The sequence below is a fragment of the Pinus tabuliformis genome, chromosome 2_1 (assembly GCF_031772625.1).
Source record: "Pinus tabuliformis cultivar Carrire ecotype Pingquan chromosome 2_1, CPIR1, whole genome shotgun sequence".
NCBI lineage: Eukaryota > Viridiplantae > Streptophyta > Pinopsida > Pinales > Pinaceae > Pinus > Pinus tabuliformis.
In genome coordinates this window covers 256,618,829-256,633,054 of record NC_142299.1, presented here as the reverse complement: position 1 = coordinate 256,633,054, position 14,226 = coordinate 256,618,829, and positions in this window count along the sequence as shown.

The window sequence follows — 14,226 nt, the reverse complement described above, 5'->3', positions numbered from 1 at the left end:
AGTATTATGGTTCATACAAGGTGTTGCAAAAGATTGGTACTATGGCATACAAAATGGAGCTTCCTACAGCTTCTCGAGTGCACCCAGTTTTCCATGTTTCATGTTTAAAGAAGGTTATAGGCAACAAGCTCCCAGTTCAAACAATATTGCCAGAACTTGACGAGGAAGGAAAAATTATATTGGAACCGGAAGCAGTCATAAAAACAAGAAGTTGACAGCTACGAAATTGATCCATTTCAGAGTATCTCATCAAGTGGAAGAACTTATCTGCTGAAGATTCCACATGGGAGGATGAGAATTTTATACAGAAGCATCCGGAGCTACTCAAGCGTTGAGGACAACACTTTTTTGAAGGAGAAGGGCATGTTAGGTCCCTATAATACTAGTGATGCTCCCATTACTATTGTAGTTATATCCTTTATTAATATTGTTGTGCCCCTATTGTCTCTATAGAATCCCTCTATTGTTATTTTTGTGCCTTTATATTATTATTATTAGGTCGGTTTGGTTATATTGTGAACCCCTAGACTCCTATAGATAAAAAGGAGGTTGCCCCCTCGAAGAGGCTGAATTCTAAGGTGTTCAACTATCTTTTCTATCTTTTTGTGAGCTGGTTTCATAACATTTACATTAATAAATTGATGAAGTGGTCGCTTTGGCTCAGGTCATGGACTGTTTCCCTCTTTGAGGGTTTTAACCACGTCAAGAATACTAGTGTACTAATCTGTGATTTGTTTGTGAGTGGTGTCCTTTGTTGTTCAAACTGAGGAACTTACCCTATAATTTCCTAATGGTATCAGAGCTATCCGAGGGCCACATCTGTTGGTGATCTACATCCGAAGACGGTACAACTACATCTGACTATCGTTTCCTAGATCTATTATTTCTGACCGCTTTTGGGCCGAGTGGACTGCTCTAACTTGTTAGAAGCATTTTTTCCAGTGAGGAACCCCTTTTGTTTCACATGAAAAAGGTTTCCGGTAGCCCTAGCTACGTCATTTTTAAGATCTGGAGGTATACAGTCTTTATTTACAGTTATAGTTATTTATCTCTCTATTTATTTCAGTTTATAGTCCTTTATAAAAAAAATATTACTGGATCTGTACCTTTCATTTCTATGTATTCCCTTTTCCTCATGACTATGTACGATCTGGCAAACTAGAAATAGAAAGAAAGGTTTTTTCTCATACGTATGCTCTTTTCCGTTGTGCCTTAGTGTGATCTCGGAAAATCAAAAACATTGAGGAAAATATCTAGTTCCCGGCCAAATCTAACTTTAAGCCATAAGAGTTGCATACTTTTGTTTGTTTGTTTGGTTTATGTGGTTTTTTTTTGTTTTGCAGGCAAAAAGAGTTTTTCAAGTAAGCACGCACCCCAAAGCTTCATTGATAATAATAATGATAATAATAATAATGTCTTTCCTCCTTTCCAACAATTACTAACATTTTAAATTAGCTCACTTGGTCTAAAGTTACTTTATGAGAATAGAGGTCTTAGGTTCAAGTCTTTCTTTTTGTTGAGTTATTTTTTTCAAAAAACACATGTAACTTATGTTTTAAAGTTACTTTATGTAAAAGTGTTCTCACCCATTATAAAAAGTGAGTCACTTATAATTCTAAAGTCACTTTATCTTTTATTTAAGTTACAATTTAATGGATAGTTCATAAAGTACAATTGTAAAAGTGACTTTCACTTATTTATAAACCTACATAAAGTAATATTTTTTTAAAAGTGAGCTAATTAGATTAAGTTTGGAAATGGGGGGAATTTTTTTAAATATAACATTATCATCAACTTCCCAACATTCACGTGGTTCGTTGGCATCTTCAACAACTTTTCTTCAAAAAGCCATAACTTCTTCATATGGAAGTCGTTTTCAGAGTTGTTTTTTTTAATTGGCCTAATTTTTCAAGATCTTTCCATTGGAACACTTAGTTTCAACATATACAGCTTCAGTTTCTTTTAAAATGGAAATTTCATTCCTAGTTATTCTTGACAACACCAACTACTTCCAATGGTTATCCTACATGGTGGATTTACTTAGAAGTAAAGGTCTTTATAGAATAGCCTCAAGCCAAGAGTCTAAACCTCAAGATGAAGATAAGCAAGCCAAATGGGAAAATAAGCAAGATCAAGCACGTGGGTTGATAGGGATGTCTATTTCTCTATACCTTAGATTCCATATCGCAGAAATTGATACCCCCAATGAAGCAATGAAAAAGCTTAGTACTATTTTTGGAATTAAAAATGAAATTAGAGCCCATCAACTCGAAAATGAGTTGCTTACTTTGGACCCCAATAATTTTTCTTCCATTGAAGATTTTTTGTCCAAGTTCAAGACCCTTAGACTTCTCTTGGAAGGTGTTAAGGTTAAGAAGGAAGGTAGTAGCCTTGTCTGTTCCCTTCTTACTAAGTTAGGACCAACCTAATCTTTGTTTGTTTCCACATTCCATTCCACTAGAGAAGCCTTTATTTCTCAAGGAAAAGACTACAAGTCCCCCTCTTTTGATGCCTTTTGTGATTCTTTAATAAGAGAACAAGAAAAAATCTTACATCTTGGTCTTCTTAATACTAGAAACTCTTCTAAGAAAGTCTTAGCAGCCCAGCAACAACCAAGTTCAAAGAATCCTAAGAAGCAACATCCTAAAAGAATGGTCATAAACCAAACAAGGGTCCTAAGTCATTTCAGTCTCAAAATGAAAATCAACTCAACAAAATGATAAGACAACTAAAAACAAAGGGAAGAATATTGATAGACATTGTAACTTTTGTAATCGAGATGGCCACTTAGAATCCAAATGCTTTAAGAAGATGGAAGCCTTGGAAGCAGCAATGAAGAAGCACAACATCCATTTGGAGCACTCTTCAACTTCAACTTCATCTTTAGGAATAACACTTTCTGCATGTGGTTGTCATGCATCTCGATTTGGTTATGCACTAAATGTATCTTTTTCTTCTCATTCTCATGAGTGCCTCATTGATTGTGGAGCTTCTTATCACATGGCCAAAAACAAAGCCATGTTTTCTTTAAATGATTGTAACACCAAAAATATATATGTTGGTGATGTTAAATTTCTTAGTGTTGTAGGGATTGGAACTATTCACCTAGACAATGGTCAATCTAATGATGTATTGTGTTCCTACCTTATCCTGCAATCTTCTATCTGTATATCAGATAACTCATTCAGGTGAAGGTAAAATCGTTGAATTTTCACCTCATGATGTTGTAATTAAGGACCTAAGAGATCCTAGACATATTTTAGCTACTGGCATTATTGATGATTCTACAAGGTTGTCTAAGTTTAACAACTTTGTGTCATCAACTCTTCCATCGGTATTTGTTGCTCATAATGATGAAGTGAGAAAACTTTGGCATGAGTGATTTGGTCACTTAAACTATCGCTCACTTCAAAATCTATGTAAAGAAAATATGGTGACAAGTCTTCATATGATATCTTGCAGAGATGGTGTTTGTTCCAGATGTGTACTCGAAAAACATCATCGGGATAGTTTTGAAAAACGTGCCTCTTAGCACGCCTCAACCCCCTTATAGCTTGTGCATAGTGATTTATGTGGTCCACTTCCAGTTGTTTCATTCTCTAGTTACAAGTATTTCTTAAATTTCATTGATGATTTCTCCATACGCACTTGGGTATACTTCTTAAAACTCAAGAGTGAAGTCTTTAACATGTTATTGGCCTTTAAGGCCTTTGTTGAGAAGCAATCTGGACATTAAATTCTTAAGCTAATATATGATAATGGCAGAGAATATGTTAACAACAAATTCATCAACTTTTGCACTGAGCATGGAATTCAATTGCAACATATTGTTCCATATACTCCATAAGAAAATGGTGTAGATGAAAGGAAGAATCGCACCTTAAAGGAAATGGCTAATTGTATGCTTCAATCTAAAGGACTTAGTCTTATTTTTTGGACAGAAGCAATTAATTGTGCAAATTACATAGTAAATCACACTCCTACTAAGGTTTTAAAGAATATCAATCTAAAAGAATCTTGGAGCTCAATTAAACCAGATGTAAGTCACTTTCTTTTTTTTGGAAGTGAAGCATGGGCCCATATTCCAGATGAGAAACATAAAGCCTTGGAACCTAAGAGTGAAAAATGTATTTTTTTTTGACATTCTGAAGATGTCAAAGGATATAGACTTCTTCAACCTAAATCCAAAAATATAATCATTAGAAGAGATGTAAAGTTTTTTGAAAATATATCAGCCTACGAGCCTAGTTCAGTGGATGTGCCACCTCTCTTTATCCCTTCTATTTCTGAAAATATTCCTTCTTCAGATGATGATAGCGAGGATGAAAATCCTCCCCCACCTTATTAGGATATTCCTTGAGCTCCTCAAATTTCAAAATGGGTCTGCACTAATTGGGATGTAACAGGTTCTCTTGCAGGTGATCCTACAGATCAGCATCATACACGTTCTCAAGTTGATAGAGGCTCTTCATTAATGGCTCAAGTTTCAACTAATTATGATCTCGACACCTTTGCAGAAGCTTCAGACCATCCAAATTTGGATGCAGCTATGAATGAAGAATATCGTTCATTATTGGAAAATAATACATGGGACCTTGTTCCTCTTCCAAAGGGACGAAAACTTGTTAAATGCAAATGGGTTTACAGAACCAAGTTTGGACCAGATGGAAAAGTTGATAAACATAAAGCTCATCTTGTTGCTAAGGATTTTTCACTTAAGGAATTGACTATACTTAAACCTTCTCCCCTGTTTCCAAAATGAACTCTATCCGTCTTATTCTTTCCCTTGTTGCCTCTTTCAAATGGGAAGTCCATCAGATGGATGTTAAATTCACCTTCTTGAAGGGGACTTGCATGAAGAAATATATATGGAACAACCTCCTGGCTTTATACAAAAAGACTCTAGCCTTGTATGTCGGCTTAAGAAATACCTTTATGGTCTCAAGCAAGCCCCTTAGGCTTGGTATGCCAAAATGGATAACTTTCTTTTAGATACTGGCTTTTCTAGGTGTCATTCTGACAATACTGTCTACACCAAGAAAGTTGGTAAGTCTCTTATCATTCTTGTTCTTTATGTTGATGATGTTATCCTTGCTAGTAGTGATCCCAACCTTATAAACCATGTGAAGTCTAGCCTTAAAAAGTAGTTTGAAATGACAGACTTATGACACTTGCATTATTTTCTTGGTCTTCAAGTCTTGCAATCCAAAGAAGGTATTTCCCTTTCCCAGTCCAAGCATGCATGTGATATTCTACGCCACTTTCACATGGAATACTGTAAGCCAACCCCTTCTCCTTTTCAATTTGGAGTCAAACTTTCAGTCACTTGTACTGCCCCTAAAGTTGATGCTACCTTATACCATCAACTTGTTGGAAAACCTTTGTATTTGAACCATACTCGTCTTGACCTTTCCTTTGTTGTTGGCCTTGTTGCTTGGTTTATGAAAAAACCACATGAAAGTCATTGGAAAGCAGCTAAAAGAATACTTCATTATGTTCGAGGTACAATTCAGTTTCAGATTCATTACAGTACAAAAGCATCTCCTCTATTGGTTGGTTCCATTAATTCTGATTAGGCTAGTGACCCTAATGATTGGAAGTGTACTGCAGGTTATGTCTTCACTCTTGGTTCTGGACCTATTACATGGCCTTGCAAGAAACAAAGTGTCATTTCTCTTTCTTCAGCAGAAGCAGAGTATCGTGGCACCATTGAAGCTAGTACGAAAGCCCTGTGGCTTCGTAAGATCCTGTCAAAGTTTGGTTTTCAGTAGTAGCATCCGACTACACTTTGGTGTGATAATCAAAGCGCCATTCAACTATGAAAAGATCCAATCCAACATCAGCGCAAAAAACACATTGAAGTACGCATTCACTTTATCAGAAATCTCATTCATGACCATGTCCTTGAAGTGCAATATTGTTCAAGCGATGATCAAATTGCTGACATCTTTACAAAGGCTCTCACAGAGGCGAATTTTATTAAACTTCGATTTATGGTTGGAGTTCAGGAAGTTGTCACTAAGGGGGGATAGGCTCTAATGCTTCCCTCCTTCTCCTATTGTGACATCTTTGTACATCCTTAAATCCTATCCCAAGTTGTTGTTAAGGGGGGATGTTAGGATATTCTGACACATAGGAAATAATTAAGTATAACTTAGTCTAGTGTATAGTTAGGTAAAGTGTATTTCTTTAGTATGTACTTTTTGTAACTTACAATCCGACAGTCACGATATGTTCTAGACATTAAGTGATTTGACGGTTCATTCTCTCCTCAGTATTATCGACACTTGATCCGTGGCTTAACACATGATTGGCCCATGATCTCTATTTAAAGAGCATGGAGGGTCATTTGTCTGTGTGACCATTTATAAGAGAAGCTTATGTAAATTTTCTTTCTTTTACACTAATAAATTGCCTGAAGTGGCCGCGTTGGCTCAGGTCGTGGATTGTTTCCCTCTTTGAGGGTTTTAACCACGTCAAGGATACTTGGTGTACGTATCTCTGATCCATTTGTGAGCGATGTCCTTTGGTGTTCAATCTAAGGAACTTACCATGTAAATTCCTACATTATCCATCCGATCGAAGTAAAGGAGAGATTTGGCTTCGAAGGTCTAGGCTATGGTGAAATACGTGAATGTTAAAAAAACTCTAAAGTTGAGTATTCTTCCAATAAAGATACATCAGAACATAACAATAACAACCCTTGGGTATCATGTTCTTTTCGTCAAAAACGAGGACATAATAAGGCATGTTGTTGGGGTTTGCATCTAGAATGGAATATATAATGGCTTAAAATACGAAAATGTAACAATAGAATGAATGGACGAAGTAACTCAAAATCAGAAAATAACAGTTTAGCTAAGAAGTCTCCATGTGTAGTTTTGATGGTTCTTCCAAACGTGTGATATTTTGTACTTTCTGTGGAAAGAATAATCATTTTTTTGCAGAATGTTGGAAATATAAAGCTTATGGTAGAAAAATTGTGGCAAGCAAGAGCAAACCATGACAAAATGATCCTTCTCTTTGCATAAAGAAAGAGAAAAACATGGTTGATAAATGTGGAAAGATTCAACTGCATCATTGTCCTCAAGTTTGGAGAAAATTTGTGCGTAATCCACCAAAGAAAAGGGAATATGAAAAAGAAAAACAAGAGGTTAGTATTCCTGAACAAATTCATCAAGAAATCGTACATGATGAGATCAAAAAGAATTCATTTGGTTGTTTTGGTAAGCAATGGGTTACATTTATTCTTAACTTAAATATTTCTTGTAGCGAATTTTGAATGGATGTAAAGACTATAAGAAGCACAATTAATCTAATAAAAAATTATATATGATGTGTGAGAAGGTATGGAGGTAGATAAAGAGATCAACACCTATGGTGTATCTCAATGGAGTTGTGAAATGATGCATTGCTATGGAAGTTGCTCACGGTGGTGTATGGGTCAATATTAGCGGAACCATGATATACTCTTCTCAGTCATTTGTGATGGGTGCAAGAATTGCAGATCTACAGATGACAGAGAGCATTTCACATGTTTGTAAGGTATTTCATAGAGAGTTTGGTTGTGTAACTCCTGGGTGGAAGTACCAACATTCCATGAATCTGGCACGAATTAATAACATGGCACAAATCCACGTTTTGGCGATGGTTGTGAAGACCCAGTTAACGGTGGTGGTTTGTTGATCCACGATTTGTCAACATGATTCAATTTGTAGATGCGTTGATGATTGGAAAAACTAATGGTGATAAAACCCACAAGGTTTAGGGACAATTGTTGATATTTGATGCATGGAGATGCATACATTAATTTTTATTTTGCAGAGAATTATTGACATGTTGTAATACTCAACAAAGCCCCATCTAATTTTACTTTAGTTATGTAATAAATCATGGGGACCATTCCTTAATTTTAATAAAACTTTTTATTTTTTAATAAAGATAAGACAATTTTGAATTTGTAATAAAATACCATATCACGTGAAAGTTTCTATTATCGGAGGTCCAAACTTACAAATGTTACGATTAATGAAAAACTTGATACACCTTTTGTTATTTAAATAATGCATTATCAGATGATTTCTATCGGATCATTATAATATTGTAACTTTCCTTATAGGAAAGTTACGATAAAATCATTCTCCGATCAAACATTCCCGATATGTAAAACACAAAGTTAAGTGGGCGCTTCCTTTTAAATTAAATACTTTAAAGAACTGTCAGCCCCACAAACTGCCACTTGGCATATCAGAATCCCCAAACATCATAACTTTTTAATTGCGCCATCTCAAAACTCCTGATATCTCAAACCTTCGATACTCAACACTTCCACTATACCTAACTCTTGATATCACAATGTTCTGATGCCTCCCACTTTTGATATCTGATATGTTTGATGTTGCTCCCCTCTGATATCTCAAACTTCTAATACTCAGCACTTCCGCTATACCTAACTCCCGATATCACAATATTCTAATGCCTCCCACTTCTGATATCTGATATGTTTGATGTTGCTCCCCTTCGATATCTCAAACCTTTGATATTCTTGTCTTTACCCATATCGTAAATTTTCATATCAGATGTTCACTCTTTAAATCCCCAATATTCTATTTGTCGATATAAAAATTTCGATATGTCTTCTCACCTCCACTTATAATTATTATGTGTTTAAACATGACATATCGGGAGTCTCAAATATCGTAATTTTTAGTTTGCATCCAAGTGATTTCTCTGATAAATTCTTTCGATATGCTGATGTGTTCAAGACCCACGTGAATTCACATTTTTTCCATTTAATATCCAAAAATGGTGAAATAATGGTTTTCAAAATTCTAAACAACCTTAACCATTGCAACTTGATTTTATGATGATTCTACCTTTAAGACATAAATCGTTATTTACACTAAAGTCTTTCAGGTGAAGAAATTATCATTTAGTCTTGTGTTTTTCCATTGCAAGCCAATCCCGATAAGATAAATTCAGAATAAATGTCTAAGGTAGCTAAAGCAAAGAAGAAACTAGTTACTCAGCAGCAGTCGGTTGCTCTGTCAGCTGAAAATCTCGATACTCTAGGTTTGTTTTCAGACATGGTCTATTCTTTAGATGCTTGGAGTGCCTCCTAGAAATCTATATATTGGCTATTCGAAGATGAACGACCAAGGGTTACCCAAAGAACAGTTACATTTGAGGATTCTACTTCAATTTCTAATACTACTGACAGTGATGTCGCAAATTCATTTTTACACAAAATTATCACTCGGCCTAAGATCCTTCCCTATACAGATATGATTAGGTGGGTTGTGGAAAAAATGAAAATTGTAGATAGGAAATTCATGACACATAATGATATAGTCACCGGCTCTTTCGGCGGCAGTGATTTCAGTGCAATGTACCATTTGCCACCACCTTAGTGCAAATATAACAAACAATTTGTGGAGAAATTCATGAGCAACATTGATCATGCATCAGAACCCATCAAGGAATGGAGGAGAGACCCAAACAAGCATAAGCATGAGGAAAAGGGCATATATGCAGTAGACTCTCTCGTTGGTCCTTATTGTCAAGTTGTTGCCATGGTATGTAGACTATTTGCTTATCCTAATACTCAGAAATTCTCATATCAATGGACTCCACTAATTGATGTTGCCTCGAAAGGATATATATTAGACTGGGGAAATATATTATCTGATAACTTAGCCACTCACATTCTAAATTTTAGGAGGAAGCATACAATTTCAAAAAATATAATTCCTCCTTTCTATATGAGTGCCTATGTAATGGACGCCCTATGCTTCACTACAAATTTCACCTCCATGGGATGGAAATGGACCTTAGAGGACCTGAATCCTATTCATATATACCATAATATCCTTTGGGACTCCAAGTATCATCCTCATTTTCATAAAATCTTCCAAGGTGTTATGTTGCCTATTTATCAAATTATCTTTAATAAGAGAACTCCTAGGGTTTCCCTGGAAGCTGAGACAGACTTGCTCCGAGTTGGGAACTGGTTTGGTGAGGAGTTATTTACCTACATCTAGGTCTTTGGTAGTCTTGCTAATCCCCATGTCTTTCCCCTATATGTCCCTGACAAACTGCTGGCTCGAGAGATAACATACCAAACCATAGGTAATGGCATTTCTAAAGTATTGAAAGAATCTAATAAGAAAGTATGGCCTACCTTTCCTTTTCATTGTGGTATGTATACATTAGAGAATTTCAAACATGTAGCTGGTGAGATTAACTCTATCTTAGAGTTTAATTTTTCTACTATCCCTAATAGACAGTACAATCCTCATGGAATTGTCAAAAAGGTTACTACATAGGCAAGCATTAGGCAATTCTCTCATGAACCAGATCAATTTGATTACTTCTGTGAAAATTTTTCCACCTATTCAATAGTTTCCAAATAGATTTCAGAGCATCTAAGTCCACAGGAAATCACTCAATTTTCCCAATACAGGGAAGCAAGGCTATCTTGTTTACCTTTAGACTCATTAAAGCTTCCCTAGAAAAGCACATCTCAAGAAAAGGTTATAATTGTTCCTTCTACACAAGTTACTGATACCCTTGAACCAAAGAGATAAGGGCTTCTTCTTCTACTCAAACTGAAGGTCATTTTCCAAGTTCTAAGCTTGAGGAGATATGGGAACAATGTAGCTAGGTTTTGAAAGGAAAGGAACCTAAGGTTTTGAAGACTCCCTCACAAGAGAAGGTCTTAGACACTTCTGAAACTTTAGAGAAGACTCTGATTACAATAAAGTCCTATGATAAGCCTATAGAGACCAAATACATGGAAATTATACCAGCATTCATGACCTTTGAGGTCGTATTAAAGCTTGAAGAGATTCCTCTCCTTGACATATTCTACAGTCCTGAACATAAGGTCATTGTTAAAAGGCAAAAAAAGAAAAGGAAGATTGACCAATCCCAAGCCTTAGTCCCTGGAAACACCTCTTTCGAAGTAGTATGGAAGGGTTCATTTTCCACTTCTGCAGAGGTACTAGGAAAACTCACTTAGTTCACAAGAGCATATGCTTCTGCGATTATGGAAAAAGCCAATGAGATACAACAACTTTTGAAGGAAAAGGAGGATAAAATTATGTAGTTGGAACAGAATCTTGAGAGTGAGAAGAAAAATATTGCTAATCAATGGTAAGGACAACTTGGTGAGAGTCCATATCATTCTCAATGCCCTTAAAGTTCAACATGACTCCGATTTGCAGGTCCGAGATGCTCAAATTCAGGAATTACAGAACAAGATTGAACAATTAAAAGTTAATCCTGAATTAGCAAAGTTCAAAAAGGAAGTAGGAGAATTAAATACTCTCCTTGCTCAACAGCAAGTCATATTATGTTAGAAGTTAGCCATCATTCATGATTTGTGTCACACAATTAGTTCCTTAGTGGACCAATTATCTGACCTCAGAACATACTTTGATGATATTGAAGAAAATATTGCAGGTTTCATAACGTGGCAAGACAACACTGAGGGGATATTAGTTGATCTCCCTATGATAGAGGAATCATAGAAAGAAATAGTATTCAGGAAATTGGAGATCCGCCTTAAGCATGCAGAGACAACAATATTCAATGCAAGGGATATCTCCAATGACCTCATTGAAACCATCAACGATAATTTGTTTTAGGTGAATCTTATTTCAGACTACCTTAAGGAAACTCTACCAGATATCAAACTACTAACCAAAACGTGACAGGAATTGTCCAAGAAAAGGGCCAAAATAATTGAGAAGCTATTTAAAATTGACATAGAATGCCATTGGCATTTCTTAGTCAAGCCTCATAGCCAATGGCTAATGCTCATATGCATATCCAACACAAACACTCACAAGTTGACAGCATTGAGGGATGCCATATTTACCAGTCAAATACAGATTCAGCCAAAGTCTCCACTTGAATTGAAGCCCATGACAAATATTTACGAACTCCAATAGCATATGGGAGGGAAATCCTCTTCACAGGATTAGTCAAGTTGTTACAACAAATTCTAAAATGGTTTTGTTGTTTTATTTTAAGCATTGTTTGTTAAAACCACTTCATTATTTTACTCTACTTTGCTATATTTGTATTTCATTTCGAAATTATAAATCCCCTCCATTTGTTATGAGAATTGGTTTTGAATTTTGGAAACAAGGCTTTTATTTGCACTATTTTGACTCAAGTTATCTTAATAGAAAGTTGAACCACTATTATTTTCACATGAGAAGAGTTACGATATATCGGGTACTATTATCTATCTATTATTGCTTTGCTTAAAGGTTAAATGGTTATTTGATTACGTTTATCATCTATGTGTTGTAAGCAATTGTACATTTTTCATTATTGATATGTGTGATTGAAATCATGTATTAAATGCATAAACAATGAAATCTTATATGTGTAACGAATTCGTCAACTAATTTAATTGACTATTTAATTAAAATAGTTATCATTATCTACTTTAACCTCATAATAACTTGGTAATCTATATTGTTATGTTACTTGTGAAATCCTATCTAAATCACATATATAGATAAGCTTTCTCGGGATAGATATTTTGTTTAAATACTCTTTATTTTCAGTTTTAATTACATCATAGCCTTACACCTATATACTCCATCCGTTTTCATAATTTATATTAAGGGAAACCGATCCCATTATTTCCAGTCGGAGCCATCATCCCAAACAGAAAAGGCTCTGCTCTAAGGTCCTGACTGGGTGGTTTTCCCTAATGTTGAGGCAAACATTTCATGCCTGCAACATTCTTAGTGCTAGAAGGAGGGTCATCAGACTATGAATGGCAACAAGGTCTAATCCCAAATCTAAAGTTCATTCAAAGAGTAAGTCTCCCTCACAATCACCACCAACTTCCAGATCCCCTTCCAAATCCCCTAATCCTTTATCTAAAGTTATTCAAACAACCACCAAATCTCCTAGCACACTTGAATCCCAAAGTGTTAGAAAGTAAATTATAACATTGAATTTGATTATTGCATCTATTACAATCTCTAAAATCTTTATATCCATTAAGTTTTAAATATTTAATAACTTGAAACTTTAAAATATCTTGTTGTCATATGATTGGTCATGAAAAGTTTTCTTTAAAAAGTGAAGACTATCTTGAATTTTTAGCATCTTTTGACTTCAATTGTCATCCATGACTCTTAAGGATGTGAATTTACCTCCCCATCCACTAATTTTACATTTTTTAGTGTAATTCAAAAATATATAAAAACTTGAAAGATAAGAGGTCTCATCACAAGCCAACTTACCATGATCATGAGAACTTAATGATGTTGACATTATCATTACTGGTTACCAAGCCAAGATAATAGCTTATGGTTGCATAACTATAAGACAAGAGGTCTCATCATGAGACGACTTGTTCAATGTCATTACAACCTATCAATGGCATTGTCATCATCTGGCCACCTAACCAGGACATTGGCTTTCAAGTAGCTTCAAAAGAAAAATTAATAGCTCTAAAAATATTACTTTAAGTGGATGGGATAGTGGTACATTTTGTTAAACAATAACCCTATCAAGGCTATCGATGCCTACTGGCAGCAATTGCTCTACCAGTGACAAATATGTCTATCTAAATGCTAAGATTTTATAGTTATCTACTGTATCTTTACAACCAATTAAATGACTGAAAAAGATAATGAATATTATCATCAATGACAAGTTGTGAGAAAATTACAAAGTAATAAGTTCTTTTATTCAGAGTAATCTTTATCAATCTAAATTTCAAATATTTACATCTTTCTAAGTTTTTCTTTAGTAGTTAAAATTTCATTTACTTTTATAGAGATAATTGTTTCACCCAGTATGTCACCAATTGTTGTAGTACTCAACAACCCCCCATTTAATTTTATTTTAGTTATATAATAAATCATGGGGACCCTTCTTTAATTTTAATAAAACTCTTTAGTTTTTAATAAAGATAAGGAAATTTTGAATTTGTAATAAAATACCCTCTCACGTGAAAGTTTCTATTATCGGAACCCAAATATCGGAGGTCCAAACTTACAAATGTTACGATTAATGAAAAACTCAATATGCCTTTTGTTATTTAAATAATGCATTATCAGATGATTTCTATTAGATCATTATAATATCATAAATTTACTTATAGGAAAGTTACGATAAAATTGTTCTTCGATCAAACATTCCCAATATGTAAAACACAAATTTAAGTGGGCGCTTCCTTTTAAATTAAATACT